We start from the raw sequence: 16,029 nt of genomic DNA on the forward strand, positions 1-16,029 counted from the left end.
CAAGGGAAGGGGCCTGACGGACATATTTCCAGATATTTCTTCTTCTTGTTGTTCTTCTTCTGCACAGCTAAGCTGGAAGTGGCATTTGCGGCTCGCACTAGTGCAGAGTTATCTCAAAGAAAGGGGCCACGGTGTTTCTGTATCCCTATTATGTTGGTGCGGCTTCGGAACTTTTAAATATCTCGATATATCTCGAAAACTACGCTTCTGATCAAAAAATATCATAGAACATAAATTGTAGGAAACATAATTCTCTATAAAAAACGTCTCTTAACATTTTGCCATAGCTCGCTTCGTTTCCGAGATATTTGCAGATATATCTCAAGGGAAGGGGCCTGACGGACATATTTCCAGATATTTCTTCTTCTTGTTGTTCTTCTTCTGCACAGCTAAGCTGGAAGTGGCATTTGCGGCTCGCACTAGTGCAGAGTTATCTCAAAGAAAGGGGCCACGGTGTTTCTGTATCCCTATTATGTTGGTGCGGCTTCGGAACTTTTAAATATCTCGATATATCTCGAAAACTACGCTTCTGATCAAAAAATATCATAGAACATAAATTGTAGGAAACATAATTCTCTATAAAAAACGTCTCTTAACATTTTGCCATAGCTCGCTTCGTTTCCGAGATATTTGCAGATATATCTCAAGGGAAGGGGCCTGACGGACATATTTCCAGATATTTCTTCTTCTTGTTGTTCTTCTTCTGCACAGCTAAGCTGGAAGTGGCATTTGCGGCTCGCACTAGTGCAGAGTTATCTCAAAGAAAGGGGCCACGGTGTTTCTGTATCTCTATTATGTTGGTGCGGCTTCGGAACTTTTAAATATCTCGATGTATCTCGAGAACTACGCATCTGATCAAAAAATATCATACAACATAAATTGTAGGAAACATAATTCTCTACAAAAAAGGTCTGTTAACATTTTGCCATAGCTCGCTTCGTTTCCGAGATATTTGCAGATTTATCTCAAGGGAAGGGGCCTGACGGACATATTTCGAGATATTTCTTCTTCTTGTTGTTCTTCTTCTGCACAGCTAAGCTGGAAGTGGCATTTGCGGCTCGCACTAGTGCAGAGTTATCTCAAAGAAAGGGGCCACGGTGTTTCTGTATCTCTATTATGTTGGTGCGGCTTCGGAACTTTTAAATATCTCGATATATCTCGAAAACTACGCTTCTGATCAAAAAATATCATAGAACCGAAATTGTAGGAAACAGAATTCTCTACAAAAAAGGTCTCTTAATATTTTGCCATAGCTCGCTTCGCTTCCGAGATATTGGCAGATATATCTCAAGGGAAGGGGCCTGACGGACATATTTCGAGATATTTCTTCTTCTTGTTGTTCTTCTTCTGCACAGCTAAGCTGGAAGTGGCATTTACAGCTCGCAATAGTGCAGAGTTATCTCAAAGAAAGGGACCACGGTGTTTCTGTATCTCTATTATGTTTGTGCGGCTTCGGAACTTTTAAATATCTTGATATATCTCGAGAACTACGCATCTGATCAAAAAATATCATAGAAGATAAAAAGTAGGAAACTTAATTCTCTACAAAAAAGGTCTCTTAACATTTTGCCATAGCTCGCTTCGTTTCCGAGATATTTGCAGATTTATCTCAAGGGAAGGGGCCTGACGGACATATTTCGAGATATTTCTTCTTCTTGTTGTTCTTCTTCTGCACAGCTAAGCTGGAAGTGGCATTTGCGGCTCGCACTAGTGCAGAGTTATCTCAAAGAAAGGGGCCACGGTGTTTCTGTATCCCTATTATGTTGGTGCGGCTTCGGAACTTTTAAATATCTCGATATATCTCGAAAACTACGCTTCTGATCAAAAAATATCATACAACATAAATTGTAGGAAACATAATTCTCTACAAAAAAGGTCTCTTAACATTTTGTCATAGCTCGCTTCGTTTCCGAGATATTTGCAGATTCAGCTCAAAGGAACTGGCCTGACGGACATATTTCGAGATATTTCTTCTTCTTGTTGTTCCTCCTCTGCACAGCTAAGCTGGAAGTGGCATTTGCGGCTCGCACTAGTGCAGAGTTATCTCAAAGAAAGGGGCCACGGTGTTTCTGTATCCCTATTATGTTGGTGCGGCTTCGGAACTTTTAAATATCTCGATATATTTCGAAAACTACGCTTCTGATCAAAAAATATCATAGAACATAAATTGTAGGAAACATAATTCTCTACAAAAAACGTCTCTTAACATTTTGCCATAGCTGGCTTCGTTTCCGAGATATTTGCCGATTCAGCTCAAAGGAACTGGCCTGACGGACATATTTCGAGATATTTCTTCTTCTTGTTGTTCTTCCTCTGCACAGCTAAGCTGGAAGTGGCATTTGCAGCTCGCAATAGTGCAGAGTTATCTCAAAGAAAGGGGCCACGGTGTTTCTGTATCTCTATTATGTTGGTGCGGCTTCGGAACTTTTAAATATCTCGATGTATCTCGAGAACTACGCATCTGATCAAAAAATATCATACAACATAAATTGTAGGAAACATAATTCTCTACAAAAAAGGTCTGTTAACATTTTGCCATAGCTCGCTTCGTTTCCGAGATATTTGCAGATTTATCTCAAGGGAAGGGGCCTGACGGACATATTTCGAGATATTTCTTCTTCTTGTTGTTCTTCTTCTGCACAGCTAAGCTGGAAGTGGCATTTGCGGCTCGCACTAGTGCAGAGTTATCTCAAAGAAAGGGGCCACGGTGTTTCTGTATCTCTATTATGTTGGTGCGGCTTCGGAACTTTTAAATATCTCGATATATCTCGAAAACTACGCTTCTGATCAAAAAATATCATAGAACCGAAATTGTAGGAAACAGAATTCTCTACAAAAAAGGTCTCTTAATATTTTGCCATAGCTCGCTTCGCTTCCGAGATATTGGCAGATATATCTCAAGGGAAGGGGCCTGACGGACATATTTCGAGATATTTCTTCTTCTTGTTGTTCTTCTTCTGCACAGCTAAGCTGGAAGTGGCATTTACAGCTCGCAATAGTGCAGAGTTATCTCAAAGAAAGGGACCACGGTGTTTCTGTATCTCTATTATGTTTGTGCGGCTTCGGAACTTTTAAATATCTTGATATATCTCGAGAACTACGCATCTGATCAAAAAATATCATAGAAGATAAAAAGTAGGAAACTTAATTCTCTACAAAAAAGGTCTCTTAACATTTTGCCATAGCTCGCTTCGTTTCCGAGATATTTGCAGATTTATCTCAAGGGAAGGGGCCTGACGGACATATTTCGAGATATTTCTTCTTCTTGTTGTTCTTCTTCTGCACAGCTAAGCTGGAAGTGGCATTTGCGGCTCGCACTAGTGCAGAGTTATCTCAAAGAAAGGGGCCACGGTGTTTCTGTATCCCTATGATGTTGGTGCGGCTTCGGAACTTTTAAATATCTCGATATATCTCGAAAACTACGCTTCTGATCAAAAAATATCATACAACATAAATTGTAGGAAACATAATTCTCTACAAAAAAGGTCTCTTAACATTTTGTCATAGCTCGCTTCGTTTCCGAGATATTTGCAGATTCAGCTCAAAGGAACTGGCCTGACGGACATATTTCGAGATATTTCTTCTTCTTGTTGTTCCTCCTCTGCACAGCTAAGCTGGAAGTGGCATTTGCGGCTCGCACTAGTGCAGAGTTATCTCAAAGAAAGGGGCCACGGTGTTTCTGTATCCCTATTATGTTGGTGCGGCTTCGGAACTTTTAAATATCTCGATATATTTCGAAAACTACGCTTCTGATCAAAAAATATCATAGAACATAAATTGTAGGAAACATAATTCTCTACAAAAAACGTCTCTTAACATTTTGCCATAGCTGGCTTCGTTTCCGAGATATTTGCCGATTCAGCTCAAAGGAACTGGCCTGACGGACATATTTCGAGATATTTCTTCTTCTTGTTGTTCTTCCTCTGCACAGCTAAGCTGGAAGTGGCATTTGCAGCTCGCAATAGTGCAGAGTTATCTCAAAGAAAGGGGCCACGGTGTTTCTGTATCTCTATTATGTTGGTGCGGCTTCGAAACTTTTAAATATCTTGATATATCTCGAGAACTACGCATCTGATCAAAAAATATCATAGAACATAAAAAGTAGGAAACTTAATTCTCTACAAAAAAGGTCTCTTAACATTTTGCCATAGCTCGCTTCGTTTCCGAGATATTTGCAGATTTATCTCAAGGGAAGGGGCCTGACGGACATATTTCGAGATATTTCTTCTTCTTGTTGTTCTTCTTCTGCACAGCTAAGCTGGAAGTGGCATTTGCGGCTGGCACTAGTGCAGAGTTATCTCAAAGAAAGGAGCCACGGTGTTTCTGTATCTCTATTATGTTGGTGCGGCTTCGGAACTTTTAAATATCTCGATATATCTCGAAAACTACGCTTCTGATCAAAAAATATCATAGAACATAAATTGTAGGAAACATAATTCACTACAAAAAACGTCTCTTAACATTTTGCCATAGCTCGCTTCGTTTCCGAGATATTTGCAGATTCAGCTCAAAGGAACGGGCCTGACGGACATATTTCGAGATACTTCTTCTTCTTGTTGTTCTTCCTCTGCACAGCTAAGCTGGAAGTGGCATTTGCAGCTCGCAATAGTGCAGAGTTATCTCAAAGAAAGGGGCCACGGTGTTTCTGTATCTCTATTATGTTGGTGCGGCTTCGGAACTTTTAAATATCTTGATATATCTCGAGAACTACGCATCTGATCAAAAAATATCATAGAACATAAAAAGTAGGAAACCTAATTTTCTACAAAAAAGGTCTCTTAACATTTTGCCGTAGCTCGCTTCGTTTCCGAGATATTTGCAGATTTATCTCAAGGGAAGGGGCCTGACGGACATATTTCGAAATATTTCTTATTCTTGTTGTTCTTCTTCTGCACAGCTAAGCTGGAAGTGACATTTGCAGCTCGCAATAGTGCAAAGTTATCTCAAAGCAAGGGGCCACGGTGTTTCTGTACCTCTATTATGTTGGTGCAGCTTCGGAGCTTTAAATATCTTGATATATCTCGAGAACTACGCATCTGATCAAAAAATATCATAGAACATAAAAAGTAGGAAACTTAATTCTCTACAAAAAAGGTCTCTTAACGTTTTGCAATAGCTCGCTTCGTTTCCGAGATATTTGCAGATTTATCTCAAGGGAAGGGTCCTGACGGACATATTTCGAGATATTTCTTCTTCTTGTTGTTCTTCTTCTGCACAGCTAAACTGGAAGTGGCATTTCCAGCTCGCAATCGTGCAGAGTTATCTCAAAGAGAGGGGCCACGGTGTTTCTGTATCTCTATTATGTTGGTGCGGCTTCGGAACTTTTAAATATCTTGATATATCTCGAGAACTACGCCTCTGATCGAAAAATATCATAGAACATAGAAAGTAGGAAACTTAATTCTCTACAAAAAAGGTCTCTTAACATTTTGCCATAGCTCGCTTCGTTTCCGAGATATTTACAGATTTATCTCAAGGGAAGGGGCCTGACGGACATATTTCGAAATATTTCTTCTTCTTGTTGTTCTTCTTCTGCACAGCTAAGCTGGAAGTGGCATTTGCAGCTCACAATAGTGCAGTGTTATCGCAAAGAAAGGGGCCACGGTGTTTCTGTATCTCTATTATGTTGGTGCGGCTTCGGAACTTTTAAATATCTTGATATATCTCGAGAACTACGCGCCTGATCAAAAAATATCATAGAACATAAAAAGTAGGAAACATAATTCTGTACAAAAAAGGTCTCTTAACATTTTGCCATAGCTCGCTTCGTTTCCGAGATATTTGCAGATTTATCTCAAGGGAAGGGGCCTGACGGACATATTTCGAGATATTTCTTCTTCTTGTTGTTCTTCTTCTGCACAGCTAAGCTGGAAGTGGCATTTGCGGCTCGCACTAGTGCAGAGTTATCTCAAAGAAAGGAGCCACGGTGTTTCTGTATCTCTATTATGTTGGTGCGGCTTCGGAACTTTTAAATATCTCGATATATCTCGAAAACTACGCTTCTGATCAAAAAATATCATAGAACATAAATTGTAGGAAACATAATTCACTACAAAAAACGTCTCTTAACATTTTGCCATAGCTCGCTTCGTTTCCGAGATATTTGCAGATTCAGCTCAAAGGAACGGGCCTGACGGACATATTTCGAGATACTTCTTCTTCTTGTTGTTCTTCCTCTGCACAGCTAAGCTGGAAGTGGCATTTGCAGCTCGCAATAGTGCAGAGTTATCTCAAAGAAAGGGGCCACGGTGTTTCTGTATCTCTATTATGTTGGTGCGGCTTCGGAACTTTTAAATATCTTGATATATCTCGAGAACTACGCATCTGATCAAAAAATATCATAGAACATAAAAAGTAGGAAACCTAATTTTCTACAAAAAAGGTCTCTTAACATTTTGCCGTAGCTCGCTTCGTTTCCGAGATATTTGCAGATTTATCTCAAGGGAAGGGGCCTGACGGACATATTTCGAAATATTTCTTATTCTTGTTGTTCTTCTTCTGCACAGCTAAGCTGGAAGTGACATTTGCAGCTCGCAATAGTGCAAAGTTATCTCAAAGAAAGGGGCCACGGTGTTTCTGTACCTCTATTATGTTGGTGCAGCTTCGGAGCTTTAAATATCTTGATATATCTCGAGAACTACGCATCTGATCAAAAAATATCATAGAACATAAAAAGTAGGAAACTTAATTCTCTACAAAAAAGGTCTCTTTACGTTTTGCAATAGCTCGCTTCGTTTCCGAGATATTTGCAGATTTATCTCAAGGGAAGGGTCCTGACGGACATATTTCGAGATATTTCTTCTTCTTGTTGTTCTTCTTCTGCACAGCTAAACTGGAAGTGGCATTTCCAGCTCGCAATCGTGCAGAGTTATCTCAAAGAGAGGGGCCACGGTGTTTCTGTATCTCTATTATGTTGGTGCGGCTTCGGAACTTTTAAATATCTTGATATATCTCGAGAACTACGCCTCTGATCGAAAAATATCATAGAACATAGAAAGTAGGAAACTTAATTCTCTACAAAAAAGGTCTCTTAACATTTTGCCATAGCTCGCTTCGTTTCCGAGATATTTACAGATTTATCTCAAGGGAAGGGGCCTGACGGACATATTTCGAGATATTTCTTCTTCTTGTTGTTCTTCTTCTGCACAGCTAAGCTGGAAGTGGCATTTGCAGCTCACAATAGTGCAGTGTTATCGCAAAGAAAGGGGCCACGGTGTTTCTGTATCTCTATTATGTTGGTGCGGTTTCGGAACTTTTAAATATCTTGATATATCTCGAGAACTACGCGTCTGATCAAAAAATATCATAGAACATAAAAAGTAGGAAACATAATTCTGTACAAAAAAGGTCTCTTAACATTTTGCCATAGCTCGCTTCGTTTCCGAGATATTTGCATATTTATCTCAAGGGAAGGGGCCTGACGGACATATTTCGAGATATTTCTTCTTCTTGTTGTTCTTCTTCTGCACAGCTAAACTGGAAGTGGTATTTCCAGCTCGCAATAGTGCAGAGTTATCTCAAAGAAAGGAGCCACGGTGTTTCTGTATCTCTATTATGTTGGTGCGGCTTCGGAACTTTTAAATATCTTGATATATCTCGAGAACTACGCGTCTGATCAAAAAATATCATAGAACATAAAAAGTAGGAAACATAATTCTGTACAAAAAAGGTCTCTTAACATTTTGCCATAGCTCGCTTCGTTTCCGAGATATTTGCAGATTTATCTCAAGGGAAGGGGCCTGACGGACATATTTCGAGATATTTCTTCTTCTTGTTGTTCTTCTCCTGCACAGCTAAGCTGGAAGTGGCATTTACAGCTCGCAATAGTGCAGAGTTATCTCAACGAAAGGGGCCACGGTGTTTCTGTATCTCTATTATGTTGGTGCGGCTTCGGAACCTTTAAATATCTTGATATATCTCGAGAACTACGCATCTGATCAAAAAATATCATAGAACATAAAAAGTAGGAAACTTAATTCTCTACAAAAAAGGTCTCTTAACATTTTGCCATAGCTCGCTTCGTTTCCGAGATATTTGCATATTTATCTCAAGGGAAGGGGCCTGACGGACATATTTCGAGATATTTCTTCTTCTCGTTGTTCTTCTTCTGCACAGCTAAGCTGTAAGTGGCATTTGCGGCTCGCGCTAGTGCAGAGTTATCTCAAAGAAAGGGGCCACGGTGTTTCTGTATCTCTATTATGTTGGTGCGGCTTCGGAACTTTTAAATATCTTGATATATCTCGAGAACTACGCATCTGATCAAAAAATATCATAGAACATAAAAAGTAGGAAACTTAATTCTCTACAAAAAAGATCTCTTAACATTTTGCCATAGCTCGCTTCGTTTCCGAGATATTTGCAGATTTATCTCAAGGGAAGGGGCCTGACGGACATATTTCGAGATACTTCTTCTTCTTGTTGTTCTCCTTCTGCACAGCTAAGCTGGAAGTGGCATTTGCAGCTCGCAATAGTGCAGAGTTATCTCAAAGAAAGGGGCCACGGTGTTTCGGTATCTCTATTATGTTGGTGCGGCTTCGGAACTTTTAAATATCTTAATATATCTCGAGAACTACGCATCTGATCAAAAAATATCATAGAACATAAAAAGTAGGAAACTTAATTCTCTACAAAAAAGGTCTCTTAACATTTTGCCATAGCTCGCTTCGATTCCGAGATATTTGCAGATTTATCTCAAGGGAAGGGGCCTCACGGACATATTTCGAGATATTTCTTCTTCTTGTTGTTCTTCTTCTGCACAGCTAAGCTGGAAGTGGCATTTGCAGCTCGCAATAGTGCAGAGATATCTCAAAGAAAGGGGCCACGGTATTTCTGTATCTCTATTATGTTGGTGCGGCTTCGGAACTTTTAAATATCTTGATATATCTCGAGAACTACGCGTCTGATCAAAAAATATCATAGAACATAAAAAGTAGGAAACATAATTCTGTACAAAAAAGGTCTCTTAACATTTTGCCATAGCTCGCTTCGTTTCCGAGATATTTGCAGATTTATCTCAAGGGAAGGGGCCTGACGGACATATTTCGAGATATTTCTTCTTCTTGTTGTTCTTCTTCTGCACAGCTAAGCTGGAAGTGGCATTTGCGGCTCGCACTAGTGCAGAGTTATCTCAAAGAAAGGAGCCACGGTGTTTCTGTATCTCTATTATGTTGGTGCGGCTTCGGAACTTTTAAATATCTCGATATATCTCGAAAACTACGCTTCTGATCAAAAAATATCATACAACATAAATTGTAGGAAACATAATTCTCTACAAAAAAGGTCTCTTAACATTTTGTCATAGCTCGCTTCGTTTCCGAGATATTTGCAGATTCAGCTCAAAGGAACTGGCCTGACGGACATATTTCGAGATATTTCTTCTTCTTGTTGTTCCTCCTCTGCACAGCTAAGCTGGAAGTGGCATTTGCGGCTCGCACTAGTGCAGAGTTATCTCAAAGAAAGGGGCCACGGTGTTTCTGTATCCCTATTATGTTGGTGCGGCTTCGGAACTTTTAAATATCTCGATATATTTCGAAAACTACGCTTCTGATCAAAAAATATCATAGAACATAAATTGTAGGAAACATAATTCTCTACAAAAAACGTCTCTTAACATTTTGCCATAGCTGGCTTCGTTTCCGAGATATTTGCCGATTCAGCTCAAAGGAACTGGCCTGACGGACATATTTCGAGATATTTCTTCTTCTTGTTGTTCTTCCTCTGCACAGCTAAGCTGGAAGTGGCATTTGCAGCTCGCAATAGTGCAGAGTTATCTCAAAGAAAGGGGCCACGGTGTTTCTGTATCTCTATTATGTTGGTGCGGCTTCGAAACTTTTAAATATCTTGATATATCTCGAGAACTACGCATCTGATCAAAAAATATCATAGAACATAAAAAGTAGGAAACTTAATTCTCTACAAAAAAGGTCTCTTAACATTTTGCCATAGCTCGCTTCGTTTCCGAGATATTTGCAGATTTATCTCAAGGGAAGGGGCCTGACGGACATATTTCGAGATATTTCTTCTTCTTGTTGTTCTTCTTCTGCACAGCTAAGCTGGAAGTGGCATTTGCGGCTGGCACTAGTGCAGAGTTATCTCAAAGAAAGGAGCCACGGTGTTTCTGTATCTCTATTATGTTGGTGCGGCTTCGGAACTTTTAAATATCTCGATATATCTCGAAAACTACGCTTCTGATCAAAAAATATCATAGAACATAAATTGTAGGAAACATAATTCACTACAAAAAACGTCTCTTAACATTTTGCCATAGCTCGCTTCGTTTCCGAGATATTTGCAGATTCAGCTCAAAGGAACGGGCCTGACGGACATATTTCGAGATACTTCTTCTTCTTGTTGTTCTTCCTCTGCACAGCTAAGCTGGAAGTGGCATTTGCAGCTCGCAATAGTGCAGAGTTATCTCAAAGAAAGGGGCCACGGTGTTTCTGTATCTCTATTATGTTGGTGCGGCTTCGGAACTTTTAAATATCTTGATATATCTCGAGAACTACGCATCCGATCAAAAAATATCATAGAACATGAAAAGTAGGAAACTTAATTCTCTACAAAAAAGGTCTCTTAACATTTTGCCATAGCTCGCTTCGTTTCCGAGATATTTGCAGATTTATCTCAAGGGAAGGGGCCTGACGGACATATTTCGAGATATTTCTTCATCTTGTTGTTCTTCTTCTGCACAGCTAAGCTGGAAGTGGCATTGTCAGCTCGCGCTAGTGCAGAGTTATCTCAAAGAAAGGGGCCACGGTGTTTCTGTATCTCTATTATGTTGGTGCGGCTTCGGAACTTTTAAATATCTCCATATATCTCGAAAACTACGCTTCTGATCAAAAAATATCATAGAACATAAATTGTAGGAAACATAATTCTCTACAAAAAAGGTCTCTTAACATTTTGCCATAGCTCGCTTCGTTTCCGAGATATTTGCAGATATATCTCAAGGGAAGGGGCCTGACGGACATATTTCGAGATATTTCTTCTTCTTGTTGTTCTTCTTCTGCACAGCTAAGCTGGAAGTGGCATTTGCGGCTCGCACTAGTGCAGAGTTATCTCAAAGAAAGGGGACACGGTGTTTCTGTATCCCTATTATGTTGGTGCGGCTTCGGAACTTTTAAATATCTCGATATATCTCGAAAACTACGCTTCTGAACAAAAAATATCATAGAACATAAATTGTAGGAAACATAATTCTCTACAAAAAACGTCTTTTAACATTTTGCCATAGCTCGCTTCGTTTCCGAGATATTTGCAGATTCATCTCAAAGGAACTGGCCTGACGGACATATTTCGAGATATTTCTTCTTCTTGTTGTTCTTCCTCTGCACAGCTAAGCTGGAAGTGGCATTTCCAGCTCGCAATAGTGCAGAGTTATCTCAAAGAAAGGGGCCACGGCGTTTCTGTATCTCTATTATGTTGATGCGGCTTCGGAACTTTTAAATATCTTGATATATCTCGAGAACTACGCATCTGATCAAAAAATATCATAGAACATAAAAAGTAGGAAACTTAATTCTCTACAAGAAAGGTCTCTTAACATTTTGCCATAGCTCGCTTCGTTTCCGAGATATTTGCAGATTTATCTCAAGGGAAGGGGCCTGACGGACATATTTCGAGATATTTCTTCTTCTTGTTGTTCTTCTTCTGCACAGCTAAGCTGGAAGTGGCATTTGCGGCTCGCACTAGTGCAGAGTTATCTCAAAGAAAGGGGCCACGGTGTTTCTGTATCTCTATTATGTTGGTGCGGCTTCGGAACTTTTAAATATCTCGATGTATCTCGAAAACTACGCTTCTGATCAAAAAATATCATAGAACATAAATTGTAGGAAACATAATTCTCTATAAAAAACGTCTCTTAACATTTTGCCATAGCTCGCTTCGTTTCCGAGATATTTGCAGATTCATCTCAAAGGAACTGGCCTGACGGACATATTTCGAGATATTTCTTCTTCTTGTTGTTCTTCCTCTGCACAGCTAAGCTGGAAGTGGCATTTGCAGCTCGCAATAGTGCAGAGTTATCTCAAAGAAAGGGGCCACGGCGTTTCTGTATCTCTATTATGTTGGTGCGGCTTCGGAGCTTTTAAATATCTTGATATATCTCGAGAACTACGCATCTGATCAAAAAATATCATAGAACATAAAAAGTAGGAAACTTAATTCTCTACAGAAAAGGTCTCTTAACATTTTGCCATAGCCCGCTTCGTTTCCGAGATATTTGCAGATTTATCTCAAGGGAAGGGGCCTGACGGACATATTTCGAGATATTTCTTCTTCTTGTTGTTCTTTTTCTGCACAGCTAAGCTGGAAGTGGCATTTGCGGCTCGCACTAGTGCAGAGTTATCTCAAAGAAAGGGGCCACGGTGTTTCTGTATCTCTATTATGTTGGTGCGGCTTCGGAACTTTTAAATATCTCGATATATCTCGAAAACTACGCTTCTGATCAAAAAATATCATAGAACATAAATTGTAGGAAACATAATTCTCTACAAAAAACGTCTCTTAACATTTTGCCATAGCTCGCTTCGTTTCCGAGATATTTGCAGATTCATCTCAAAGGAACTGGCCTGACGGACATATTTCGAGATATTTCTTCTTCTTGTTGTTCTTCCTCTGCACAGCTAAGCTGGAAGTGGCATTTTCAGCTCGCAATAGTGCAGAGTTATCTCAAAGAAAGGGGCCACGGCGTTTCTGTATCTCTATTATGTTGATGCGGCTTCGGAACTTTTAAATATCTTGATATATCTCGAGAACTACGCATCTGATCAAAAAATATCATAGAACATAAAAAGTAGGAAACTTAATTCTCTACAAGAAAGGTCTCTTAACATTTTGCCATAGCTCGCTTCGTTTCCGAGATATTTGCAGATTTATCTCAAGGGAAGGGGCCTGACGGACATATTTCGAGATATTTCTTCTTCTTGTTGTTCTTCTTCTGCACAGCTAAGCTGGAAGTGGCATTTGCGGCTCGCACTAGTGCAGAGTTATCTCAAAGAAAGGGGCCACGGTGTTTCTGTATCTCTATTATGTTGGTGCGGCTTCGGAACTTTTAAATATCTCGATGTATCTCGAAAACTACGCTTCTGATCAAAAAATATCATAGAACATAAATTGTAGGAAACATAATTCTCTATAAAAAACGTCTCTTAACATTTTGCCATAGCTCGCTTCGTTTCCGAGATATTTGCAGATTCATCTCAAAGGAACTGGCCTGACGGACATATTTCGAGATATTTCTTCTTCTTGTTGTTCTTCCTCTGCACAGCTAAGCTGGAAGTGGCATTTGCAGCTCGCAATAGTGCAGAGTTATCTCAAAGAAAGGGGCCACGGCGTTTCTGTATCTCTATTATGTTGGTGCGGCTTCGGAGCTTTTAAATATCTTGATATATCTCGAGAACTACGCATCTGATCAAAAAATATCATAGAACATAAAAAGTAGGAAACTTAATTCTCTACAAAAAAGGTCTCTTAACATTTTGCCATAGCTCGCTTCGTTTCCGAGATATTTGCAGATTTATCTCAAGGGAAGGGGCCTGACGGACATATTTCGAGATATTTCTTCTTCTTGTTGTTCTTCTTCTGCACAGCTAAGCTGGAAGTGGCATTTGCGGCTCGCACTAGTGCAGAGTTATCTCAAAGAAAGGGGCCACGGTGTTTCAGTATCTCTATTATGTTGGTGCGGCTTCGGAACTTTTAAATATCTTGATATATCTCGAGAACTACGCATCTGATCAAAAAATATCATAGAACATAAAAAGTAGGAAACTTAATTCTCTACAGAAAAGGTCTCTTAACATTTTGCCATAGCCCGCTTCGTTTCCGAGATATTTGCAGATTTATCTCAAGGGAAGGGGCCTGACGGACATATTTCGAGATATTTCTTCTTCTTGTTGTTCTTCTTCTGCACAGCTAAGCTGGAAGTGGCATTTGCGGCTCGCACTAGTGCAGAGTTATCTCAAAGAAAGGGGCCACGGTGTTTCTGTATCTCTATTATGTTGGTGCGGCTTCGGAACTTTTAAATATCTCGATATATCTCGAAAACTACGCTTCTGATCAAAAAATATCATAGAACATAAATTGTAGGAAACATAATTCTCTACAAAAAAGGTCTCTTAACATTTTGCCATAGCTCGCTTGGTTTCCGAGATATTTGCAGATATATCTCAAGGGAAGGGGCCTGACGGACATATTTCGAGATATTTCTTCTTCTTGTTGTTCTTCTTCTGCACAGCTAAGCTGGAAGTGGCATTTACAGCTCGCAATAGTGCAGAGTTATCTCAAAGAAAGGGGCCACGGTGTTTCTGTATCTCTATTATGTTGGTGCGGCTTCGGAACTTTTAAATATCTCGATATATCTCGAAAACTACGCTTCTGATCAAAAAATATCATAGAACATAAATTGTAGGAAACATAATTCTCTACAAAAAACGTCTCTTAAGATTTTGCCATAGCTCGCTTCGTTTCCGAGATATTTGCAGATTCAGCTCAAAGGAACGGGCCTGACGGACATATTTCGAGATACTTCTTCTTCTTGTTGTTCTTCTTCTGCACAGCTAAGCTGGAAGTGGCATTTGCAGCTCGCACTAGTGCAGAGTTATCTCAAAGAAAGGGGCCACGGTGTTTCTGTATCTCTATTATGTTGGTGCGGCTTCGGAACTTTTAAATATCTCGATATATCTCGAAAACTACGCTTCTGATCAAAAAATATCATAGAACATAAATTGTAGGAAACATAATTCTCTACAAAAAAGGTCTCTTAACATTTTGCCATAGCTCGCTTGGTTTCCGAGATATTTGCAGATATATCTCAAGGGAAGGGGCCTGACGGACATATTTCGAGATATTTCTTCTTCTTGTTGTTCTTCTTCTGCACAGCTAAGCTGGAAGTGGCATTTACAGCTCGCCATAGTGCAGAGTTATCTCAAAGAAAGGGGCCACGGTGTTTCTGTATCTCTATTATGTTGGTGCGGCTTCGGAACTTTTAAATATCTCGATATATCTCGAAAACTACGCTTCTGATCAAAAAATATCATAGAACATAAATTGTAGGAAACATAATTCTCTACAAAAAAGGTCTCTTAACGTTTTGCCATAGCTCGCTTCGTTTCCGAGATATTTGCAGATATATCTCAAGGGAAGGGGCCTGACGGACATATTTCGAGATATTTCTTCTTCTTGTTGTTCTTCTTTTGCACAGCTAAGCTGGAAGTGGCATTTGCGGCTCGCACTAGTGCAGAGTTATCTCAAAGAAAGGGGCCACGGTGTTTCAGTATCTCTATTATGTTGGTGCGGCTTCGGAACTTTTAAATATCTTGATATATCTCGAGAACTACGCATCTGATCAAAAAATATCATAGAACATAAAAAGTAGGAAACTTAATTCTCTACAGAAAAGGTCTCTTAACATTTTGCCATAGCCTGCTTCGTTTCCGAGATATTTGCAGATTTATCTCAAGGGAAGGGGCCTGACGGACATATTTCGAGATATTTCTTCTTCTTGTTGTTCTTCTTCTGCACAGCTAAGCTGGAAGTGGCATTTGCGGCTCGTACTAGTGCAGAGTTATCTCAAAGAAAGGGGCCACGGTGTTTCTGTATCTCTATTATGTTGGTGCGGCTTCGGAACTTTTAAATATCTCGATATATCTCGAAAACTACGCTTCTGATCAAAAAATATCATAGAACATAAATTGTAGGAAACAGAATTTTCTACAAAAAAGGTCTCTTAACATTTTGCCATAGCTCGCTTCGTTTCCGAGATATTTGCAGATATATCTCAAGGGAAGGGGCCTGCCGGACATATTTCGAGATATTTCTTCTTCTTGTTGTTCTTCTTCTGCACAGCTAAGCTGGAAGTGGCATTTGTGGCTCGCACTAGTGCAGAGTTATCTCAAAGAAAGGGGCCACGGTGTTTCTGTATCTCTATTATGTTGGTGCGGCTTCGGAACTTTTAAATATCTCGATATATCTCGAAAACTACGCTTCTGATCAAAAAATATCATAGAACATAAATTGTAGGAAAAATAATTC

This window comes from Osmia lignaria, unplaced genomic scaffold (genome assembly GCF_051020975.1).
Source record: "Osmia lignaria lignaria isolate PbOS001 unplaced genomic scaffold, iyOsmLign1 scaffold0001, whole genome shotgun sequence".
NCBI classification, from domain to species: domain Eukaryota; kingdom Metazoa; phylum Arthropoda; class Insecta; order Hymenoptera; family Megachilidae; genus Osmia; species Osmia lignaria.